This window comes from Antechinus flavipes, chromosome 3 (genome assembly GCF_016432865.1).
Source record: "Antechinus flavipes isolate AdamAnt ecotype Samford, QLD, Australia chromosome 3, AdamAnt_v2, whole genome shotgun sequence".
Classification (NCBI taxonomy): Eukaryota; Metazoa; Chordata; class Mammalia; order Dasyuromorphia; family Dasyuridae; genus Antechinus; species Antechinus flavipes.
Genome location: NC_067400.1, coordinates 225,224,368 through 225,247,626, shown reverse-complemented (window position 1 = coordinate 225,247,626; position 23,259 = coordinate 225,224,368). Strand labels below are relative to the sequence as shown.

The 23,259-nt window shown below is 34.1% G+C and overlaps 1 pseudogene; it reads right to left on the bottom strand.

Annotated features, from left to right (window-relative positions):
- Window positions 1–1,526: 1,526 nt before the first annotated feature.
- LOC127557119 (protein SREK1IP1-like) lies at window positions 1,527–22,917 on the bottom strand (annotated as a pseudogene).
- Between the last annotated feature and the right edge of the window lie 342 nt (window positions 22,918–23,259).

The window sequence follows — 23,259 nt, the reverse complement described above, 5'->3', positions numbered from 1 at the left end:
CTGACTACAGGTCAAGTTCTTTCTCTGTTGTACTTCCTAGCCATCTGTGTATAAATTCATAGAAAGCTGAATTGTTTTAATTCTTCTTTGGCATGTGGAGTCTCTTTTTCTATTGAATATGGATTTACAAAGAATACTGAATAAATATAAATCTTGAAAATATGGTCCAATGAATTGTTGTGAATATGTTTTGGGAAGTTATTTTCAAAAATAGGATTGGTCAGAAATAAAGGACTCTCAATGAGATGATAAAATATAGTAATTAAACAAATCTCTACTGTGTATATTTTGTTAAGAACAGTAAGGGAAAAAAGGATGATGTGGAGAAAAACATTGAGAAAACCAGTCATTTTTTTTACCCTCCCAACTCCTTTAAAACTGATCTTCATTATCATTATTCCTTCTCTTCATTTCTTTCCCCTCCTACTCCAGCCCAAGCATCACTGTTTTTATCTTAGCAAAATGAATGGGTGATGGATATATGAAAAGTAGCCCTCTTGTAGCAGCATTACTCACATAGTGGGTAAAATGGGATATACACTTGGTTGATAGGTTTCTTAGGTGGAATCTAAGGTTATATATGAGCATTAATAGTTTTTTTCTAGCTCACTGTCCTAATTTTTGCAGGCCTACAGAAAAGCAGGCTGCCACCTTAATAATTAATTAACCCCTGTAAGACAGACTCTCTTGGTGGTATCAGTCAATATACATCTGTGAGTATCTTTGGAATATGCTTCAATGGGAAAAAAATCTTATTTCTGCTCTTAAGGCTTCATTCCTAATTTTAGGGGTCCTCATTCTCATTCCTGAGCTTTTTTATTAATATTATCACACATAACATCCACACTATGGATATAATACATGTTGTATTATGCCAAATAAAAAAAGAATGACACTTGTTAAGAGCTTCTTGGAATGTTCAGTTTTAAACTATCACTTTCCCCACAGTGTTAAAAAGATTAAAGGAAGGAACTATATTTCTGTGGCTGCTTTATAGGGGACAGGAGCCCATAAAAATGGGAACAACAAAGTAGCTTATCAGTTGATGTAGCTCTGAAAGGCTAGATATCCCCTCTTCCCTCCTTCTACACACACCCCTCTCTCCTATTTCTTCCTCTCTCTCTCTCTGATTCATGTACTATGGTGCTCTTTTCTCAATTATAATGGTTCTCTCTGGGAGCAGGTTTCTTGGGGAGTTTCTGGAGGCAGCCTTAGATTCAGTTCCGATTAATAATCACCTCAAATACAGCCAGGAGTTAAAATCCAAATCTTTATTGTCTCCTTCAAAATAGCCTGGTTAGTTTTCTTTGGTTCTGAGAGTTCTTGTTCTTCAGCCTCCAGCTCTCTCTGAATCTTGGTTCTGAATCTCCCAACTGAATTCTGGCTCTCAGTCTCTTCAACTGACTTTTCATTTCTCAATCTCTTCAAGTCTCTTGACTGAAGCTCTAAGAGCTTCTTATATATGATCTCTTAAAGATGTGAACCCAAAGGTTGATTCCTCCTCTGAGAGAGTGGGATTTGTGGGTTTCTGACTTGTGAATCTCCAGAACTTGTGAACTCTAAAGTGTGAGCTAATGTGTGAACTCTCAAAGGTGTAAACTTAAGCATTGTTTCTATCAATTCCAGTGAGTTAACACTTTGTAAGGATTCTAACAATGTACTACTTTTATGTACATTTTACTTATTTAAAGGGAAAAAGACCTATAAGGCAGTGCTATTCCTGTCCTAACATTCAAAACCAAAAATTTTCCTTCTTTTGCTCCTTCTTGTGAGGTTTCTCGTTTTTTGTTTTGTTTTTTTCCTCTTCCCTTTTCTTTTCCTTCTTCTGAGATTTCTCTCTTTTAAAAAAAAGTATTTCTTCAGTAGAACTAGGGGAATAAGACCTTTTTAAATTTAATTTTCTCGATTTTTTAAATGATTTTTTTCTTCTTTCTTATTTGTATTTTTCTTGGGTAATATCTGCAATTTATTGAATTACTCAGCTTCTTTTCCCCTGACTTTACTATTTGTGCTGTTATCATTAAAAATTGTGTCTCTTTTGGGGTCTACTTGGAGAAAATTATGGCATTCAAAAGTCAGGTAACCAAGATAGCCACTGCAAGATTATAATTCTTGTTGCCATGCTACATGTTACATGTGGGGATAGTCTTAATACATAGGCATTCTGAATGTCACAGCAAAAAGTTTCTTCAGGATCAAAGGAAGAGAAAACTTGGGAAACATTTAAGCCTATATTTAGGCTTAATAAATATTGATGATGATCAATATAATTGAGGATGATAATGATGACATAATCATGGTCATAGCAAAATCAAGGATTTAAATGTTGAGTAGCTCTGCATAAAATTAATGAAATGTGACTATAAGACCCACAGAGCAAGGATTCTTAACACTAACTCCTGTTTTTAAATATAATTTCCTTCATAATCCTACATATTTTATTTTATTCATTTAATAAAATCATTCTGAGAATTGGGCCTTAGCTTTCCCAAAGGATACCTGACACACAGAAAATTTTAAATCATGTGCTATAAAAGCAACATGCCATTGCTGCTGCTGTTGTTGTAGACAGATTGCTGGACTTGAGATCAGAAAGACCTAGGTTGCCATTGGCTACCTTTATGACCTGGGCAAATACCTCAAATCCTCTAAAATTTAGACAACTCTGGGGACAGGATGGCACAAAAGAAAAAATACTGAATCTGGAGTCCAGTGACTGGAATTTTATGACCTCTAAATGTTTTTCCAGCTCTAAATCTATGATATAACTATTGAATTTTGACTTGCATTAGTCAGGGGAATTCACTACTCTGAAGAAATTACAGATCATTCTTAGACTCATTATTTGGGTGGTTATGAGATATGTTTAAAAACCATTTTTTCAGATATTATTATTGTACTCTGTCAGCTCTTTCCAAGCTGTGCCTCTGAGAAGTCAGAATGGCATCTTCAATAGCAGAATGGTAGAATTCATATAAATGGACCTTACCCTATCTTTGTGTGTCAAAATAATTTATCCTACTATAAACTAGATGAAAAAATGAGTGGGAGGGGAAGAAATTCCAAGGCTAGGGCAAAGCATAACTTAGAGGAAAGTAGCTCGTGAATAAGTAACATGAATGGAAGAACAACTAAGGGCTTGTGAGGCAGGCTACAATCAGAGACTGGGAAGATAGAGTATTTGATTATCAACATATATATGCTAAAGTTCCCTAATTGTAAAAATGGAGGTGAAGGAAACACTGAAGTAGGCATTGAACTCATTGAGAAAAGAGGAATAATGTCCTGAGAATCAATCTTTTTATATATATACAATGATAGCTTTTTATTTTTCAAAATATATGCAAAGATAGGTTTCAACATTCACCCTTTCAAAATCTAGTACCAAATTTTTCTCCCTCCCCCCCTCCCTCCTCTCCCCCCTAGAAAGCAAGCAATTCAATACAGGTTAAATATGTGCAATTCTTCTAAACATATTTCCATATTTATCATGCTGTATAAGAAAAATCAGATCAAAAAGAGGAAAAATGAGAAAGAAAAAACAAGCAAGCAGACAACAACAACAAAAGGTTAAAATATTATGTTGTGATCCACATTCAGTCTGGGAATCAATCTTGATTAAATAATAAGTTTGCAATAAACAAACAAACAAACAAATAAATCTCCAAAGGGGAGCAATTCTTCAACGTTGTAAGTGGTAGGAGTACCTAGAAGTGACAATAAGGATTAAAGAGTATTCTGAAATTCCTCACCATGATCAGTGAGTGAGAAGTTTTGAAGAACTGGAAATTGTGAAATAATAAGATTTGATATTTGTTATATGATATATGGGGTGAGTATGAGTGAGGAGTTGAGGATGATATCATTTCAAAGAGTACAGTGGAACGAGTATATCTGTAGCAGGGCATTTGAGAGGTGGAACTAAAAAAGGGGATGGGCATAAGAGAGTAAAGTATTGGGAGTGAAGAACAAAGTTTGTGTCATGACAGAATTTAGAATCATTAGGATGAATTTCATATGAGACAGTGAGAGTATGCTAACCATTGACAATTGAGTCGTCAGATTATCAGTGGCTGAGAAATGACCATTGAGGGAAAGAAGAGATTAGCCTATTTGGGAACCTCCTTTTTAATACATTGTATAAATATCTGGCCTCTCAAACTTATTGTGTACTCTGGGGTAAGTCACTTAAACTCTATTTTTGTCTTTATTTTCTTATCTGTGAAATAAGTGTAATTTTATGGGAAAATAGTTATAAATCATACAGGCTAAGAAAGTACAAATGGATTACAACCCGAAATGTTGGAGGAAATATTTGTATTGATGAGATCACAGATCCATTGTGTTGATGAGACTGAAGTATGTTTTTTAAACTGGTTTTTAAATATGTTGTATTTTTAAGTAATGGCTATAATTTTATATGGCATCAAATAATATTAATTTTATAACATGATTTTTAAAAGACCCAGTTCAAATTCCATTTTGGGGAGAAGGCCTTTTTGAAGCTTCTTATGTCTTCCCCTTCTGGTTAATTCCATCTCTTTGTATATCTTCTATGTGCTTAGTTATTTACAGGTTGTCTCCTGTAAATCTCAGAGTGTAGATTGAGATATATTGTTTTGAATATGAACAATTTGGGAATTTATTTTGTTGGGCTACACTTATTTATAATAGAGAGTTTGTTTTTCTGGTTTTCTCAATGGTGGGGAGGGTGAGAAGAGAAGGCAGATCTTTAAAACTAAAATAAAAATTAATAAAAACAATTTTAAAATAGAGTTGAAAACAAAAATGAAATATTCTAAAAGGGATCCTATTAAAATATTCTTCACATGTTTTATCTTTAGTAACTAGTACTGGCATAGTGATAGATATTTAAAAATGCTTGTTTGAGCTAACATTTATATTAAGCTTTAATATTTACAAAGTCCTTTATAAATGTAATCTTGTTTTATCTTCCCAACAATCCTGGAAGGTACATGCTATTATATTCTCTGCTTTATTGAGTTAGACAGAGGTTAAGTGCCTTGCCTAATGTCACACAGCTAGTGTCTGAAACTGAGTTTGAACTCAAATCATCCTTATTACAGGACCAGTATTATATTCATGTTCCCATCTTGTTTTTTTGGTTGTTAAAATAGACATCACTAAAGCAAATGCACTTTATTCATTAAGCAGTAGAGGGCAACCTCTGAGATCTTATTCAGAGACAGTTCAATCTTATATTGGGCACAATGACAGCATGATTGGTTATTTGACTGCCTCATCCTTAGCAAATAGGAAATAACAGCTAAGAAAGAGAAATGGGAAATACTAAAGGCAGGCTAATTGACAGGATCATTAAGTGACAACTACTAAAAATACTAAACACTATCTTCCAAAAATACATATCTATAGCTTTTTAATGTAGGCACAAATAATCACATCTACCTCAGCAAACTTTGAAGAAATTACTGTACTATTATAGCAGTATATAATAACTGATATTATACTGATAACTAGGAATTATCAAGAAAAATTAAATTATAATTAATTTTGTAAGAAGATAGAAAAGATTTATATGAAAATGGTTTCAATAGCAAGGTTTGGTATCTTAAGGATTAGCTTCCAGTTGTATGGAAAATTCATTTATATGAAGTGCTAATGATGCTGGATAAGTGTTCTTTGTTTCCTTCTGCGGAGACAACCAAATAATCTCCAAAATACTTTCAAGTTTTAAATTCTGTGAAACTATAAATAATGCATTATTGTAGTACTAGTGTGAAACAGACATTAAAATCAATTTTACATTTTTATATAATCAAGCTTTGATCATTCAGGGAGCATTGGAAGGTGGAGAGGAAAGGGTGCTGATTATCAAAGTTTCATAAGAATACTTTTGGTTCTATTCCTCCTCTCTCATGCTGGCTACCTCATGACAATTATTTCACTGCCTATTTTCCCTTTCAGCACAGGATGAGTCAGGAAAAAGGTCTAGACTCAAAATAGCCCATTTAGGTATCTGTGGGTTGCTCTAATCTCAAAGGTTTAGTGAAGGAGGAAATTTAGCTTGCAAAATATCATTTTTGTTATCTATTGATTTTTTTAAACTCTGCTTCCCCTATCTACCTCCTTATTTTTATTGCTCACATCTCAGTTGCCTTAGATAAAGGTGTCTACCAAAAGACATAAATTATCAACCAACTTTCTGCTGCAGATGGCATAATATCTATGGGATCCCTCAATTCTATAAAAGAGAACAATTTGATTTTTCAGCATATGTCATTCCAAGCTAGATGGTTGTATAGTTATGAGTCAAGTCTGGATAATGCTGAATAGAACGAAAATTTTTTCCTTTTTATTCTATACTATATTACTGAATAATTTTCCTTTTTACTTCTATTAAGTTTTCTCTATATGTGTTAAATATATTTTTACTTTTGTTCTCTCATGTATTTTTAGCTTTAAACAATATCTTAAAAATCTTAAAATAGTGAATGTAATTACACTTTTCTTAAAGAATAGCTTTTTAAAAAATTTCTTAATCTCTATGGACAAATAGGAACAAAGGGAATTATCTTCAGGATAGTATACAAATTAGCAAAACCTTTTCTTCAAAAAAGTTATTTTATTTTTAATTCTTCTTCCATTAGAAAAGATGAAGAAATCATTGCAACAAACATGTACAGTCAAGAAAAACAAATTCCACTTTATTTGCATCTGAAAACGCATATCTCATTTGATTTCATTGCTAAGGGTTGTTGTTAGGATTCTTACAAGGTGCCAAGTCCGTGGAATTGATGAGATGATTCTCTATTTTACATGTACTTAGTACTTACTATGATTCCACAAGATTCACACCTCTAAGAGAGCATATGTAAGGAGGAGCTCTCAGGGCTAAAGAAAGAAGCCCACTAGAAGCTCTGAGCATCAACGAGGATTTAGTAGAGGAGATTCACAAGCCAAAGAAGGCAGTTTAAGCTCTCAGAACCAAAGAGAGAGAAAGGCCTCTATTAAAGCTAACCATGCCCCAGGAAAACAGACAAGACTTTGAAGGAGAAAATAAAGGATTTGGACTTTAATTCCTGGCTGCATTTGGGGTGATTACTCTGAACTGAAACGAAGGCTGCTCCCAGAAGCCCCCCAAGAGATCTGCTCCCAGAGAACATTATATTTTAGAGAAGAACATTACAGGTTGTATAGCATGCTTCCTTATTGATTCTCTGGGAACCATGGTTGATCATAATACTGGTCATTGTTATTAAGTCTTACAGATCTGTTTTTCTGTATAATATTTTTGTTAGATATGCTGTTCTTCTAGTTTTGATTAATTCACCCAGCTTCAGTTCATACAAGTATTCTCATATTTCCCTGAAATTTTTTCTTTTATTATTTCTTATCATCAAATAACATTCAATTATTTGTTCATAATTCCACTATAATTCCACAAGATTCACACCTTTAAGAGAGCATATGTAAGGAGGAGCTCTCAGGGCCATTTCCCTGATTTATGGACAGTGGCTCCCTAGTTTTCAGTGCTTTGCTGTAACAACAACAAAAAGCTCTTATAAATTTAGGAATCCTTTTTTTCTTTTTAGTACAATTATGAAATGATAATTTCATCAATGTAGGGAACTCATTATGTGAAAACTCTATCAATACCAAATGACTAATGTGCAATGTATAGTCTTAAGGAATTGCCTAAGAACAATATGAGATTCAAAGGCTTGCTCAGATTTACACTCTTAGTTTGTAGGCAGGATTTGAAAGCAGGTCTATCATTTAAATATATTGTCTCTCTTACATACAGGATATCCAATTTTGCCTTACTCTTAGATAAGTCATCTCCTCCTCCTCCTCCTCCTCCTCCTCTTCCTCCTCTTTCTCTTCCCCCTCCTCCTCCTCTTCTTCCTCCTCCTCCTCCTCCTCTTCCTCTTCCCCCTTCTCTTCCTCCTCCTCCTCCTCCTCTTCCCTCTTCTCTTCCCCCTCCTTCTCCTCTTCCTCCTCCTCCTCCTCCTTTTCCCCCTTCTCTTCCCCCTCTTATCCTCTTCCTCCTCCTCCTCCTCCTCCTTTTCCCCCTTCTCTTCCTCCTCCTCCTCCTCCTCCTCCTCCTCCTCTTCCCCCTTCTCTTCCTCCTCCTCCTCTTCCCCCTTCTCTTCCTCCTCCTTCTCCTCCTCCTCCTCCTCCTCTTCCCCCTTCTCTTCCTCCTCCTCCTCCTCCTCTTCCCCCTTCTCTTCCTCCTCCTCCTCTTCCCCCTTCTCTTCCTCCTCCTCCTCCTCCTCCTTCCTCCTCCTCCTTCTTCTTCTTCTTCTTCTTCTTCTTCCTTCCTTCTTCTTCTTCTTCTTCTTCTTCTTCTTCTTCTTCTTCTTCTTCTTCTTCTTCTTCTTCTTCTTCTTCTTCTTCTTCTTCTTCTTCTTCTTCTTCTTCTTCTTCTTCTTCTTCTCCTTCTCCTCCTCCTCCTCCTCTTCCCCCTTCTCTTCCTCCTCCTCTTCCTCATCCTTCTTCTTTCTTCTTCTTCTTTCTTTCTTCTTTTCTTTTTCTCTGCCTCCTCTCCCTCCTCTTTCTGCTCTGCCTCATATTCCTTCTCCTTATCCTTCTTCTTTCTTCTGTCATGCTACATTCAGCCAAGTGGATGAAAAGCTAGACTTGGAGTCAGGAAGACCTGATTTCAAAACTTTTTTCAAGCATCAGTTAGCTATATCATTCTAGTCAATTCATTTAACCTCTCTAAAGCTGTTTTTAGCCCACTTTCAGCTGTAAAATTAAGACAATAATAGCACCAACCTCCTTGAGAAAATGAGATAACACATGTGAAACTCTGAAAAATTTAAAATGTCATAAATTTTAGCTCAATAAAATCAACCATAATACCAATGCTATCACAATTAAATTACCCAAAATTATTTTACTGAAAAAATCATTTGCCAAAACAAAAAGTCAAGAAAACAAAAGATAATAATGGAAAAAATAATAAAAAAGAAGAAGCATAAGCAGTTCCAGATATTAAACTATATTATAAGATAGTAATTCTCAAAATTATCTGGTACTGACTGGCTAAGAAATAGAAAGATAGATCAATGGAATAAAATAGACATACATTGTACAATAGCAAATAAACATGATAATCTTGTATTTGACAAGTGTAAAGACAATATTTGTTTCTAAAAATTCATCATTTAGTAAAATTTGTTGCGAAAATTGGAATGCAGTATAGCAGACACTGGACATGAAGCAACATTTCACACTATTTACCAAGATAGTGTCAAAATGAATATATGACCTAAATATAAAGAGAGATTTTACAAGAAAACTAGAAGAACATGGAACCTATTACTTACCAGACTTATGGGCAGGTGAAAAATTTATGAATAACCAAGAGACAGAGAATAAAGTTAGGTATAAAATAGATAATTTTGATTATATTTAATTAAAAACTTTTTGTACAAATAAAGCCAAGAACAGAAGAAAAGTAGAAAATTCAGGTGCAAATTTATGGATTGTTAATCAGATAAAGTCATCTCTAAAATATATAAATCCATAAGAATATAAGTCATTCCCCAATTAATAAATCATTAAAGAATATGACTAGACAGTTGTCCAGTGAAGACAACATGGAGATTTGCATAAAATAATAAAGAGCAAAATAAGCAGAATTAAGCACACATTGTATACAGTAACAGAAATACTGCTTAAAGAATGAATATGAGTAAATAAGTTATTATGTCTATTATAAATATCCAAATTAACTATAAAAGATACATGAAGAATGACATTATCTGCATCTACAAGAAGAGCAGAGAAATAGAAGTATGTGTAGAATAATTTTACTGGGTGTATATGTGTATGTGTCTGTGTGTTGTATGTGTGTGTGTGTATGTCTGTGTGTGCATGTGTGTCAAATAATAACTATCTCTAGGGCAGAGGAGAGGGAGGAGGGAGAAAAAAAGAAATTTACGTGATAATTTTATTTTATTTGTGTGTGGCAGATTTGCAGTTTTATACACAATCATCTTTTTTTTTTTGTACTTTGTTGTGGAAATGCTTGTTTTATTCCATAAATTGAAAATAAAATTTTTTGAAAAGTCATGAAAAAACCAAATTCTATTAGAGAGAAAAGTTGTTTATAATATAGAAGACTTTATTCACCACAGAATTGTCTGTCAGGAAATCTCTTACAAGGGAATATGGAATTTTGTTAAGCAATTTTTGAAAGAGAAAAAAATAACACTTGTCTGTGTGTTTCACCATAAATAGGCAGGTAGATAGATAGAGAGTTGGACCTGGAGTCAGGAAAGTCAGGAAAAGCTGAATTGTGATTCTGTCTTAGCCGTGTTCTCATTATGTGACTAAAGTCAAATTACCTAACCTCTATGTGCAGAAGTTTCTCCTTCTGTAAAATGGAGATAAAAATAGTACTTTCTTCCCAGGGTTATTGTGAAGGTCAAATAAAATAATATTTATATTTTATAAAAATTAAAGTATTAGATAATAACAATTGTCATCATTGATATTATTATTAATGAGACTCTTGCATAGAGACAGGAAATCTCTTTTGCAGTCTCATTCAGTCTTATGATACTAAGAATATGATTCTAAAAATTTGTGTTAGAAACTTTATCTTGTTAGAAAAGATCAAGAGGTACTTATCTGATGAAATTGCATGTAGCCTAATACATTTCCTTTGATAAGTGTTAGGAAGGCAACTGCTAGGAGAATGGGGATAATATAACGTAAAAGGTTGAGTGTGAACATTTGTTAAGAAGAGGGTTTGAACCTCTGGTAGTAAAGACTTAAACTTTATGCAATTACCAACTCTGCCATCTTAACAACTCCGTTCTTGGGGAAAGTAGAGATTGAGCTAGGATATTGAGATGGTTTCATATGTTGGTTCTAGGGCTTATTGGGGACGTGGGCCCTATTTCTCTTGTCCTTTCATACTGGGAGAAATGAACTTCTATCTAATCCTATTGACTTTTTCAAAGGACATTTTCCATTGATTGCAATAATTTGAAATCACTTTCAAAAGAATAGTTTAAGCACTTTTGTTATTGCTTGAAAATGCTTAAGAGGTTTTTTCCCTCCTCTCTGTGCATTCATTTTCCATTTTTATTTAGCTCAACTTTCTTTTTCATTTGCAAGAAGACAATAACAGTTTCAGAGATAGGCCTAGAATGAATTCTTTTCATGCTATAATCTTATTTTCTGAAATCTGCCTGCATGGGCTACTTATGGAGGGGAGAATTTCTGGTCCATAGGCAAAGAGTAGCTACTGCACTGATTGTCCACCTCACTATTTTATGGGCCATAGAATTTTAAATACAGTTCATTCCCTTTCCCCATCTTGTTCAAGGAATACTTGAACCACCACAGTGATGTTTCTGTTTTGAAGGCAGTTGCCACGAACTTCTTGATCACTTTTTTCATTTAGTTTTAGGTGACCTTCCTGTGTCTGGCTGTGATATTACACTCCATGTCAAGGGCTGGTGTCCTCAGGTGTCCTAAGTCTGCCTGTGGGGAAGAGAGATCTGGCATCAACATGTTTGAAAGGATGGTCAATTTCCCATAAACTCAGAACCTTTGGGGATTGGCTGCATATGTACCATGGTTATGCAATTTTGGGACCAAATACATCTAAAATTATTTCCCTTGAAGAGCTATTGTAGGTTAAAGCCTTCTTTCCCTGCTAAGTCTTTTTTTTCTTCCTTAAAAACCTTTTCATTCCATTTGCCAGAAGTTCCTTACCACTTTTGCATCAACAGTGTAAATTCAGAGTTTATTTTCTTCCATCCTTACTATAAAAAGATCTGTGTTCAACTTGCAAAATTTGCTTCTGCTGATCAATACATAAGTGGAAATATTGGATGGTATCAATAATTTTTGTGAGATGTATTGTGAAGGAAAGCTAAATAGGGTTTTGGGGGAGGACAAAGAAAGTGAATTGTACTGATTCAGAGTGACGGATGCTTTATATTCTGTTACTCAGTTCAATGTAATTTCTTTGTGAATGGCATGTACTAGACAATTGAGAAATATGAAGTTTAGGTAAGAAACATGAAACTGAGAAATATAGTATAGTCAGAGGAGACAATTCATAAACAAATAACTATAATAAAAATGGTATAACAACACAATAATACATTCTCAGTGCATTAGAAATTGTATAAGTTCCATGTTAAATAATTAGGGGAGAGAAATTTTATTGCCAACAGTAATGGAATAGTGGAATTAGGAATGGCTTTTTGGAGAAGCCATCTTAAATTAGACTTTAAAGAATGGATAAGAATTCAATAGGTAAAGGGTATGAAGGAATATACTCCAACTATAGTGAACAAAGGAAAACATGGAGGTAGAGAAGTACAAGGTCTGTACAGGGAATTGTTGGAGTTACTGATGAGTAGAGCTAGAGTAACAATAGAAATCCGATGAACAATTTCATGTATTTATAGAAAATGACTTCAGAATTTACTCCAAATCAACATTAGTATAGCAATTCAGATTGAGTTAAGGTCTAATTCCTAAAAATTCAAACCAAATTCTAAGAGAATCTTTCCAGCTCAATTTATTTGAGGCTTAATATGTGCCAGACACTCTTCTTAAGCACTTTACAAATATCTCCTTTGGTCCTCACAACAAACCTAAGAGATAGCTGCTATTATTATCTCTATTTTACAGTTTAGGAAACTGAGGCAGAGAAAGGTTAATCAGTGCAGGATCACATAGCCAAGCAAATAAATATCTTTAAGCACTATTTGAACTCAAGTCTTCCTGTCTCCAAATTCATTACTCTATCCATTGGGCCATCTAGCTGTTTCTGTAAAGATTTTCAGATAAATCTGGAGTACATTGAAAAGCTTGTAGCAGAAATCAGTTATTGTTTAATTGTTTTCCTAAGCACATAGAAATTAACAATGCTCTAATCTATGGTTTTTTACACATTACAAATGGTTGCCCTTTAGTATACTTTCAAACTGTGATAGTATTCAGGTGGAAGAAGAACAGTAGTGATTGACTTTCTGTCAGGAAGTTCATTGGCATATTGGGATAGGCCCAATTAGCCCTTGACAAACAAATTATTGTACTTCACTGATTACCTTGAAATTCCTCTAATTTTTGACTCTGTTACCAGGAAAGAATTATTTCACAGGTCCTATGAATCTTGTAGTCATTGATAACTGTCTCTAGGTTATTTATGCCATTTTAATCTAGGGTTTTTTCAATTCAAAGAAGCTTTTTTTTTTTCTTTTCAACATATATTAGAGTTGAATGCTAGTGTTCAAAACAGGCAAGAGGCAGAGATGACTGAAATTAGCTGAATGATTAACAGAAGGAAATGATGACACAATTTTACATGTTTTATAGTAGTGAAAATTTACATAAAATCTGAGAGGATTCTGCAAGATAAGGAACTCCAGTAGATTGTTTAGAATGTACCTTTTAAAAAGTGAATTTTCATTTTCATTATCCTAATTAATTAATCATTTAATCATCAAGAACATCTTGTTTTTTTCTTGTTCATATTTTTGTTTCAATCTTGTTCTTAATCCTTATCTTCCTTGGCTTCTTTCTCTTCTTTTTCTTTTTCTCCTTTTTCACTATTTCCTTCTTCTCTTCTTCCTCTTCTTTTCCCTGCCATCTCCTTTTCTTTCCATTCTATCCTTCACTACCATATTTATTATAATCATTTCCCCTCTTATGAAGTTCAAATCTTATTCTTTAAAATCACAGTCTAGTTGATATTCCTATCATGGAGTAAAATGTGGCCGATAGTGGTCCCTCCCTATTGCTTTCTTTTTGGGACTTTACTATGAGTAGTATTATGCTACTTTTGACTGAAGGACTTCTCTGCCTCCTCACTTTTCTCCTCACATAAGTTCCTTTGTTGTAAATTCACTGCATTCCAGATATCCCAAGGCTTGGGGGAATTGAAAGAAGCATTTTTCCCTCAAAATTTGGGAATTCCTTCACTGAAATTAGAAAGCAATCTCCTATTTAATGCTTATTTATCTAAAAAGAGGATGAAAAAGAATCCGATTCCATCATGATCAATAACCTTAAGTGGCTGACAAAGAGAGACCATCTTCTCTTTTACAGACAATCTAACAAAGTGAGAGAAGTTGAGTAGCAAGTTTCAGACATAAATGGATTTCCCTATATCATGTTGATCAAACTCTCAAAATTGCTTCATGTCATGGGGACAAGAAGAAACAAGAAGTTCTAGCCATCATTTTAGTTTATACAAGCTGTTTTCTAAAACACAGATATAGAACCTACAGCATGAAAACTCTTCTTTACCATATATCTATGGTGATTTATGGATGAGAAGAGAATGAGAGAATAGATTAAAGAGAGAGAAGGGGAAGAAAAAGACAATCAAAAAAAGTAAGGACAAAGAGAAGAGAAAAAAGCAAGATGGGCAATGGGATAAGCAACATCACAAACAATTGCCTCAGTTGTGCATCAATGACAACAATAATACAAATGACTGACTTCTGATCTTGGCTTCTTTTCTCCATTCACCAATGAACATGTCATGCAGCATAGAATCAGAAACCTTGCTAATGTCAAGACAGATAAGATCTGTTTCTTCCTCTCAGTCTGCCAAGACTGTCACTCAAGCTGACAGGACTTTATTTTATGAAGACATGTTGGTTGTCAGGCACTGCCCTTATCACATCAAGCAGATTGTAAATTGATTTTGTGGCTTTGTCTCCTGGTATTGTCCTGTTTATAGACTTTGTGCTTGCAGGTCTAGTTTTCAGGATTATTCCTCTTCTTTTCCTTTTTAAACACTGATACACATGTTAGCACCTGTTATATGTCCAGTAATTTTTCCATCTTGCATGAAGTTCTATGAAATTTCAGAACTCCTTCACTAAAGTCAAATAGCATCTTCATCTCATTGATATTGTCTTGTTTGAACCAAGCTTCAACCTTGGGTTAGATAATCATAATGAGGACAAGAAGGTTCAGATGATATGGAAATTCTTAGTTTCCTGGTGATGGAATGGGGCTGCTTAGAAAAAAAGAAGGGGCAGCAGAAACCAAAGGTGGGCATGCTTCAATACTACCTCCTTCCTTATTCTTTGATTTCATCCGCAATAAGTCACCATCTGAACCTGATTTTTATTTGCTAAATGGCCTGACCTGCTAGGTGGACTGTAAGTACTATGTACAAGACATCTAGATATGGCTGCATGGACAAGTTTATCTACAACAGTAAATTAATGAGATATGAATTAGTACACTAGTGAGACTCAAGCAAATTTAAGTAGGGTAAATCAACTGACCACAGTATCTTTATACTATTTTAATAACATTTCATTTTTTTAAAATACATGGAAAGATAGTTTTCAAGATTCACCTTTGCAAAACTATGTGTTCCAAATTTTTCTTCCTCTCCTCCTTCTTTCCTGCACCTCAAGACAGCAAGAGTGGCAAGATGTGATATAAATTACACATGTGTAGTTCTTCTAAACATATTTTCCATAATCATCATGCTGTGAAGAATATTTGGATCAAAAGGGAGAAAAGCATGAGAAAGAAGAAGAAAAAACAAACAAATAATGACAACAACAAAAAGGTGAAAATACTATTCTTTGAACCACATCAATCTTCATAGTTCTCTTTTTGGCAGCAGGTGGCACTTCCCATAACAAATCTATTGCCTTGAATCATTGTATCATTGAGAAGAGCCAAGTTCATTACAGTTGATCATCACATAATCTTGTCCTTACTGTGGGTAATGTTTTATTGCTTTTGCTCATTTTGTATCTTCATACTATTAAAATTATTGAGAATCTTCCAAAGAGTTTTTGTTTATTTGGGTTACACTTATAGATACTTCCCATATTAGAAATAAAAACTAATTTTGAATTTAAAAACCTTTTGAAAGAATTTCAGAAATCCTCAGGATTCTCTGATTCACACTTTGAGAATCACTGATATAGAAAGAGCACTGCACCTAGAGTCAAGAGCCCTTAGTATGTAGTATTCCAAGTTTCTCAAAGGGGAAAAAAGATGAGGAATTTGCTAATTATCAATTAGAGGAACTTGAGCAAACTACTATCCTATTATGGGAATAGGCAAAAAACCCACCATGATATAAATAAATAGAAACTTGTGCTGGTGGGAATAGCACAGAATCACAGTTGTTAGAAAACTGGAAGGAAGGAAGGGCAGCTAGGTGGTGCAGTGCATAGCTCTGAAGTCAGGAGGACCTGAATTCAAATCTGACCTCAGACACTTAATATGTCCTAACTATGTGACCCTGGGCAAATCACTTAACCACAATTTCCTCAGGAAAAAAGAAAGAAATGGAAGGAAGGAGTAAAATCTTGGAGATCAGTCAGAGGTCAGAAAAGAGGAGGGGCATAAGGGCAATTGAAGCCAAAAAAGTAACAATACATGGAATGGTCTGAGAAGAGAGCATAAAGAAGTAAAAAGAGGATGGAAAAGGGATGGCATTTGGCTTCTTCTTGATACCCTCTCAGAGAGAAAAGCTACAGGCAGCTCTTATTTGATGGAATTTGAATTGGGAAGAGAATACCAAATTTGAAAGGAATAGAATAGATAAAAAAAAAGAGTGTGGAATCTTTAAGAAGATATAGTTACATGGAAATACATATCTTGGAATAAGAAACAAGAATTTGAGTGAGAGTCAATGGGAACTAAATGATGTAGTGGTGGACACAGAGTCAAGAAGACCTGAGCTCAAATCTAATCTCAGATACCTGCTAGGTTTATTAGTCAATAAACATTTATTATATGTCTTCAATGTGACAGGGATTAGGTTAAGAGTGATGGATACAAAGGAAAGTAGAAGACAGTGCTTGCTCATGGGAAGCATGAAATCTAATGGCAGAGATGACATGAAAATAATTGTTTACAAATAAGATTTAAAACTATATTTGAAGAAGTAAAGATAATCAATAGAGGAAAAGTCTTAAAATTAAAATATATTGGGACAGATTTCCCATAGCAGGTGGTATTTTAAGAAACTTGAAGGAAATCAGGGAATCCAGGAGGCAGAAGTGAAGAAGAGCATTTTATGTTTGGAGACAGCTGGTAAAAATGCCTGTAACTGGGAAATTGAGTGTTGTTTGAAGAAGAGCAGATCTACACTGAAGGGTATTTGGGAGTGGAAGAGAGTGGCAAGATGTGAGATATAAGGAAACTGGAATAGGGAATAGGTTATGCACACCAAACAAGATTTAATATTTGATTTTGATGGTGATAGGGAGCTACTAAAATAACCTTTCTCAGCCTCAATTGCCTCATCTTTAAAATTGGAATAATAATAGCACCTCTCTCCCAGAGTTGTTGTAAGGATAGAATGAGACAATATTTGTAAAATGACTTGAAAATCTTAAAGCACTATATAAATGATTATTATTATTAATAATAACATTTTCCCTTGGAATAAACTATTGGCCAAGTAGGCAGAAAGAGGGAAATAAATGAGTTCAGAAAAATGATCATAAACTTGTCACAGAAATGTGATATAATACTAATAGGAAACATTTATCATCAAGATATTTTCTATAAGTTTCCCTTTTTTTGCATGTGTTCTCTACTAATGAGGGCATTTCTTTGTGAGGGAAAGGATATAAATAAAATAGTAAACTTAGATATTAAGATCCAAGAAGTTTGATGAGATAGAATAAAAGCACTTATCCACACTAAATGAGTTCAGATCTTCAGGATTAGACAAGCTACAATTCAAGATACTGAAAGGATTGGCGATGTACTCATCACTGAGCTGTCAGTGATCTTTAAAAATACTGGCAAAAGGGAGAGGTGCCGCATGACTGGAGACAAGCCAATTGTCCTATTTTAAAAAAAAATGGGGGGAGAGAGCAGATGGATTCTTAAAAGTATCTCCTGATGCACTTAGCTGTAATTACTGGCAATATTCTAGAATATATTATAAAATGGATGGTTTGTGAGCAAGTAGGAAACTAAGAACGGATGACTAAGAGCTCAGCAAAATAAGCTATGTTAGGCTAACTTCACCTTCTTATATCTCTATATAATTATTGATGTCTTTTGTTTTTACATCACAATCATTTTGCTAGATATTAACCACTTCCAATATTTACTCACTCAGTCTCCCTATTCCCAGCTTTCCTTTGTAACAAATAACAGATAAGTAAAAGCAATCAATATTGTGATTTTGTCATGCTATGTGCAAATTTTTATACCTATTGTCTTTTATTTCTCCAGGGGGAAAAGTAGCTTTTCCTCATTTCTTCACAGGGGTCAAGATTCATCATTATAATTATTCAGATCTCAGCTTCTTTTTATTATTCTTTTATTTCTATTATTAGAGTCGTGCGTGTCACATTATTTTTCTGGATCTCCCTATTTCATGCTGCATTAATTCATACACGTCTTCTCTTTTTCTGAATTTCACAAAGCTGTCATTTCATACAACATAATAACATTGCTTTATGTTTTTTCATAATTTGTTTAACCATTATACAATTCTGGACACCCACTAGGTTTCTATTTTTTTGCCATCATATAAAGTGATTTTTTTGAATATTTTGGCATATGTGGCATCTTTTCTTTTTGTCTTTTATCTCCTTGCAATCAATAGTGAAATCCCTGTGTCAAAGAGTACTAATAATTTAGTAAGTCTTTCAAATCACAGCTCTATCAACAATGTATTAATGTATTTATTATTTCTCAATGAAGCAACATTGCCAAAGTGCTGGGCATAAAGTAAATCCTCAGATTTGTTTTAATTCTCATTTCTTTTATTATTGATGATTTAAAGCAATGTCATATATGTTTGTTAATAATTTGTAGTTCTTTTGAGAACTATTTGTTTAAATATTTTGACTATTTATCAATTGAGGAAGGGCTCTTTGTCATAAGTGATGCAATTTCTTATATATCTTGTTTGTCAGACATATGTTATCAATATTTGTTGCAGAGATTTCCCCCCAATGTCTGTTTTAAATATCCCTTTTTGACTTAGAGTCCTCGACCTCTCTCCCTTTCTCTTCCCTCCCTTCCTCCCTTTTTCCTTCCTTTCTTCCTTCCTTCCTTCCTTCCTTTCTTCCTTCCTTCCTTCTTCCTTCCTTCCTTCCTTCCTTCCTTCCTTCCTTCCTTCCTTGCTTCCTTCCTTCCTTCCTTCTTTCCTTCCTTCCTTCCTTCCTTCCTTCCTTCCTTCCTTCCTTCCTTCCTTCCATCTTTCCTTCCTTTCTTTTTTTTCCTCTCTCTCTTCCTGTCTCCCTCTCTTCTTATCTCCCTCCCTCCCTCCCTTCTTCCTTGTCTTTCTTTTTCTCTCCCTCTCCCATATGTCCTTCCTCCCTTCCTCCCTTCTTTTTTTCTATACTAGTAGATCATGAAAATGACACAAATTTCTGGATTTCAGCAAAATGATAAATCTCATATTTTCTTCATTGATGGATGAAGAAATGTACAGCAGGTAAATAGTACATGATTAAAGGAATTCAGAAGTGGTTGAATAACTTGACTCAAAAGACTAGTCATTAATAGGTTTATGTTGACAGTCTTAGTAGAGTATTCCAGTGATCTGCCCATGACTTTTTGCTGCTTTTTAAAATCAGGAACTTGAAAAAATACTTGATAACTCATATTAATAGAGTGGTTTGTGAAAAACTTTCATCATAACAACTTTGGGATGCATTGAACACTCTATTTTAGAGTGAGGAACTGAGGCTTTAAGAGAGGAAGTAGATAAAATTATAGGATGTACACTTATCAAATCTGAAGATGACACAGACATTGGAAGGAGAAGTATCATGATCTGAGAACCAGATCCCAATGTAGAAGACATTACAATATTAAGATTCTCCTCCTTAATATCAATCTATTATTTCTCTATTGAGAAATGTTCAATTAGCTCACTAAATCTGTTAAATATGTTTGATGATAGTTCTGGCAAGGTATTGGAAACTAAGTGGATGCCCATCAGTTGGGGATTGGCTGAATAGGTTATGATATATGTATATAATGGAATATTATTGTTGTATAAGAAATGATTGGCAGGATAATTTCAAACAGGCCTGGAGAGATTTAAATTAATTGAACAAAGTGAGTAGAACCAAGAGAATATTGTACACAGCAACAAAAAGATTATATGATGATCAACTTTGACAGGCATGGCTCTTTTCAACAATGAGATGATTCAGATCAAATCTAATAGATTTGTGATGGAGAGAGCATCTGCCTCCAGGAAGAGAACTGTGAGTATTGAATGTGAATTATAACATAGTATTTTCACCCTTTTGTTGTTTGCTTGATTTTTTTTTCTTTCTCATTTTTTTTTCCCTTTTTGATCTGGTTTTTCTTATGCAGCATAATAATTGCGGAAATCTGCATAGAAGAATTGCACATGTTTGACATATATGGGATTGTTTGCTGTCTAGGAAAGGGGGTGTAAGGAAGGGAGGGAGAAAATCTTGGAACACAAGATTTTGCAAGAGTGAATATTGAAAACTATCTTTGCATGTATTTTGAAAATAAAAAGATATTGCTGTCAAAAATAAATAAATAAATTTAAAAATTTAAGAATATGTTTGTTAGTATAATAATATCACATATAAATGTGTGACTTCAAACTGCTTTATAAATATTATCACTTTGAATTTTCACAATAACCCTAGGAGGAAGGTGCTACTTTTATTTCATTATTTCAGATGAGGAGACTGAGGCATATGAAGGTTAACTCACCCAAGTACAGATAAATAGTAAGTGTTTGAGACCAGATTTGAATTCAAGCCTTTCTGATTCTAGACTCAGAACTTTTTTCACAGTACTACCTTGCTGTTTTCGCCACATTAATTTGACTACTACCAGTTTAGACTTTAGTTAGAATAGGTGTGTTTTCCAATACATGGTACAAGAAAAGAAAGATCTACCAAAGAAGATAATAGTGTAAATATGAGGAGTAATGTTTGCCTAGTTGAAAAAACAAAGTTTATTTAAATATTTTAGAGATATACTATCTTACACTATGGATTATTGGAAAAGAGATAGCAGCTAACAAATTTCTGGTGATGGAGACAAGAAGACCTGGACTCATATTTTGTTTCTGATATTTATAAGCTGTGTGATCCCAGGAAAAAGCAACAAGGTAATGTAGTGGATAGGATCTTGAAACACGAAGATCTAGAGTCAAATTTGGTTTTCACTCTAGGATTTCCCATGCCTAGAATGTTTTCCTAACTCATATTCTCTTGGCTGACTTTCCTGGCTTCTTTAAGTCCAACTAAAATCCTATCTTTTATAGAAAGCCTTTACCATTGGGTTTGCCTCTCAATTCTGGTGCCTCCCCTTTGTTGATCATTTCCTATTTATTCTGTTCATAGTTTGCTTTGTATATATTTATTTGTATCTTGTCTCTCTGATTAGATGGTGAGCTTTTGGGGGGCAAGGACTGTTTGCTGTTGTGTTTTTACCTCTTTTTGTTCTCCTAGCACTTAACACAGTTCCTGGTAAGTAGTCACTTAATAAATGTCTTAATAATTAACTTAATTAATTGATTTAATCTCCTACTTCTTTAGACAATTTTCTAACACTGAAAATTACAGAACAATTGCCAATTGATATTAGAAATCACAGGTCTGGGCCATAAAAGTAAGATTACTATTTGACTTTACTCAGTGACTATATTCTTGGAAGAGATGAAATTGATGAACATTCAAAGTGAAATGGAGAGGCATAACAACACATTAAAAACAAGGGATTTCAAAGGAGAAGTTATTTAAAAGACATCATCAAAGAAATGTGTGAGTAAAATATAAGATAGGCTGCTCTCATGATAAGAGCAAAAAATGTTCTTCATGATATAAGAATAAAGCAAAGAAAATCTCAACATATTGGATAGATCCTCTGAATTGAACTTATGGGAAACAATGGACAAGAGTCATAGAGGGTCATGGATAGATTGCAATCCACATCACTGAAGAAATTAAATGTACAAGGAGATCACAGATACTGTTGAGTATTTGAGTGATTATATGCTTTTGGATGTGTAAGGAAAAAGGTAGATTAGGGAAATTCCTGATGAAATAGAGAGTTCTCCAACAAATCTGATGAGATTAAAGGTTGGGATACTTGGTTTTTAAGGCAACTGATAAAATTCGGGGAACTCCTATTGCTTTGTTGACATAAGTCCTAGGAAGGGATTTTTAAGACATCATTTCTAAGCCCAAACATCACCCTCCTGCCCTATTCCACATTAGTTTTCTAGCCCAAGAGAAATTTTCCAGGGCAGCACCATTTTTGAATTATCTTGCCATCATTTCCAAATTCAAGATTTCCTGAGTTGAAGAGTTTGGATTTTGGAGACTTTCAATACTTGAGGGAGAATTCATGAACATGAAAAGAAACCAGGTGGTTTCTGAGTGGGATACTATTTTGAGAACAAAGTCATTGAATTATTTGTCTAGTATAGGCATAATTAAACGGGATTTCTTGTTCAATAAGCCTCAAAACATATTTTACTTTTGAGGGGCATTTAAACCAAGGGATCACACACAGTGAATCTTGGGAAGATTATGTAGGACTTTGTGAGGAGGAGTGAATAACTCAAATGAGAGTTGCACTGACAGAAACTCCAAATTCTGTTATCTTCTTTGGATGTGTATATGTAATAGTTCTAAGGAACAATGGGATGTTTTGAGTATACATATTCCTGTAATTGTCCATGGACTTCTGTGACTCTAATGTGTTTCTGTGGGGTAAAGGCTGTTCTGTAACCAGTAATCAGTGTGTCTTGGGTAGGACTTGAGGAATCTGTTGACTACATTTGTGAAACCCTAGACATGCTGAGGTTTTATCTTTGAGACTTTGATGGATTGATCTAGGTAGGATATTGAACCAAAGTAAGTAAACTTGATTATTTAGATTTAAATCCCCAGAATCAGACCTGGTGAGCCAGGAGTCTTTGGGGAAATCTGGAGCCATGGTTGACAAAAATAATTACTGTATTTCTTTTAAAAATAAGTGGATTAAAGATAAAATAAAGTAGTTCTTTGGAATTAGGAAGACTAGATTAAAATGGTTATCAGTAAACTTTGATGAATGGTTTAAAAAAAAACTGCTGGCAGTTTACCCTTGTTTTCTAAAAATTTTGAAATTTTATTAATTTTTTATATTTTTCTGATTTTTCTTGTCTTTCCCCTGAAAATTTAGTCCTGTATCTAAAGGAAACTAATATTATGTTCATTTTCTTTTTAAAGTCTTATTCATGCTTCTTGCTTTTAAATGACAGACATTTTATCTTAATTTCCTATTCCCTTCTATAAT